At 35.1% G+C, this 2,860-nt stretch overlaps 1 protein-coding gene and 1 pseudogene across 8 annotated transcripts in view; one reads left to right on the forward strand and one right to left on the reverse strand.

The window, feature by feature from the left end:
* The window catches only part of LOC107608789 (pentatricopeptide repeat-containing protein At1g77405), a 5,770-nt gene extending 3,852 nt beyond the window's left edge, over positions 1-1,918 (reverse strand). For 4 of the 8 annotated variants that reach the window (XM_021107132.1, XM_016310522.2, XM_021107131.1 and 1 more), the window contains exon 1: positions 1,664-1,918. The gene's annotated coding sequence lies outside the window, so the exon portion shown is untranslated. Of the gene's footprint in view, positions 1-674; positions 852-1,663 lie in introns of those variants that run through there. The other 4 variants (XM_021107129.1, XM_021107127.1, XM_021107128.1 and 1 more) reach the window with 3 other exon arrangements.
* On the forward strand, positions 734-1,329 carry LOC107606576 (annotated as a pseudogene).

Genomic DNA, 2,860 nt, shown 5'->3' on the forward strand with positions numbered 1-2,860 from the left:
TGGGAGTGAATCAGATTCAATGGGAGAAGAGAGTGAGAGGACAGGGGGAGGGTGGGATGGGATGGGAGATTGGGAGCTCTGATTCAGAGGGTTTTTTTTCGCATATTTCTTGTCAAGAATTAGTCCGTGGCAAATCTAAAACTTACTGTTTGATACTGGGCAATAAATTACTGTATAAACCAAGGTTCCGAGAACCGGACCGGTCATCAAACCGCTCTGATCACTGGTTTACTGGTTTACTGATCTAACCGGTCCAACCATGGTTTAACCGAAAAAACCGTTTTAGAATAAAATAATAAATAAATTACAAATAAACATCCTAAAATATAGAAGAAGCTTGAGTGACTATCGTTGGAAGTTTAGAACTAGGAGGATTGGGATTAACAACATCATTCGACACAGGAGGTAGACAAATTGTTATCCATATATGTATTATTATCAAGAATTGCTCCATGATTAATATTATCATCCATAATTGAAATCAATAAATCAGCAAAACAATCACAATCTAATCTAACTATAAATCTAATCTATCTATCTGAGCATAATTAAGTCACAAAATTGCACAACACAACAACAGCATATTAGTATTACTCTCCCAGCAGCTAAAAGCCTAAAAGTAAATAGAAGTCATTCCTCTGCTCATCAAACACACACTACAAAGCTAACCTCACCTATTACCATCTACTTCTCATTCCTTTGATTCCTTCCCTTAGCTTCTTAATTCACAATCATGGCCGTCTTCACATTCGAGGATGAAATCACCTCCCCCGTGCCCCACTGCCAAACTTTACAATGCTATGAAGGATGCGGATTCTATCACCCCTAAGATTATTGATGACATCAAGAGTGTTGAAATCGTTGAGGGAAACGGTGGTCCTGGAACCATCAAGAAACTCACCATTGTCGAGGGTCAGTAACTATTCAATTCAGTAAACATACTATATATGAGATAATCATAGTTGTGAATTGTGATAATAATGATATATATGCAGATGGAGAAAGCAAGTTTATATTGCACAAAGTGGAGGCAATAGATGAGGCTAACTATGCATACAACTACAGCGTTGTTGGTAGAAGGACCCAACGGAGAATCCATTGGGAAGCTGAGTGTGAAGTTCCACTCCAAAGGAGATTCGAAGCCTGACGAGGAAGACATGAAGAAGGGTAAGGCCAAGGGTGAAGCTCTCTTCAAGGCTATTGAGGGTTACGACTCGGCCAATCCTGCTCAATATTAGAACACTTTGTTCAATGTTGCAGTTGTTTTTTCTGGGCATGTTTGTGTGCAAGTGTTTCAAGTAATTGGTTTTTTTCTATGTAATCTAAAACACAAAAGACACAACCCTGAGCTAAATAATTAAACAATCATCTACAAATTTTACAAAAACACAAAGCAGCAGCAGCAGCACAGCAGAGCCAGAACCCAAAAATCAAATAATCATTCACGATTTCAACAAAAACACAAAGCAACAGCACAGCAGAGCCACAAAACACACAACACACCAGAACCCAGAACCCACAGTAGCACACCAAAGTCAGAGCAAATCAATGATTTCAACAAAGCACAAAACCCTATAATCATTCAATGATTTGTTGATTTCAGAACAGAGATTCAAAGAATAAAACGAAAATCGAAAAACAAGTGCACACCAAAGCCACTGACCTTCGAGACAATGGCGACGAGACGATGGCGACAGGACGACAAATGGAGGATGGGCGCCGAGCGAGGAAGAAGACATCGAACAGGGGATTTGACTTGGATAACGCCGACAGTACAAAGAGAGACTCCTCGGACAGCCACGGAGGGTGGCAATGGGTCACTCCGTTCGGCCGCGATGGAGGCTAGCTAGGGTTTTCCCTTTGTGTTTTCTTTGACTGAAGGAATGAATGAAAGTAACAAAAGAGAGGACAGAGACCAGCAAGCAGCAACGCGTTATTCTTTTCCCCCCCTCGAAACGACGTCACATTAGACAAACCGGCCGGTTATCGGGCGGTTCGGCGGTTTTTCTCCGGTTCTATATGAACGGTTTAGTGATGAACCAAACCGTTTACAGCGTCGGATTTCGGTCGAACCGGTTCAACCAGTCAGTCCAATCTAATTTTTAAAACCATAATATAAACAAATAAAATTCGAATTTCAATATTTATTTAAATAGACTCAGATTTAATTTGAGTAAATAATTTAATTATTTTTTTTTAAAAATAGCTTAAACAATAAATAATTATATTAAAAATAGTTTATAAATAAATTATTTTTTAGTTGTAAAAGTAAAAACACTAGAAAAATTTTAAAAAAAATATCTTTTTTGAGAAGATATAATTTATATCTTTTTTTAAAAGATCTTTTTTCCTTAAAAAAAGATGTTTTTCGTGTAATAAATAAACAAAAAAATACTTTTATATCCTTATACCCAAACATAATTGATAAATAAAAAGATATTTTTACATGAGATATCCAAACATAAAATTTTAACTTTTCCATATAATCTTTTAAAAAAAATAACTTGAAAAAAGATTTTTTACCTAACTTGATTGCTCTGTTTGAGTGCTAATGAAGACAGAAGAGACAAGTCAAAGCTGGAATATGTGTTATTTCTGTTCGATTTGGTTCAATTTTTTACGAATCCATCATAAATCGAACCGAACCAATTGATTTAGTTAAAAAAAATCTAAAAAAATATAATTTTTTCAGTTTTAAAGTAGGTTGTTGCAAAATTCGATTTGATTTTACAATAAACCCTATACATGAATTAGGAATTAGAATTTAGAATTTAAAATAAAAAATAAATAAGAATTATATTTATTTAATTAATTAAATTCGTACTATTTTATTTTATTGATATCTTTCACTTTACATAAT

Source organism: Arachis ipaensis, chromosome B07, assembly GCF_000816755.2.
Source record: "Arachis ipaensis cultivar K30076 chromosome B07, Araip1.1, whole genome shotgun sequence".
NCBI lineage: Eukaryota > Viridiplantae > Streptophyta > Magnoliopsida > Fabales > Fabaceae > Arachis > Arachis ipaensis.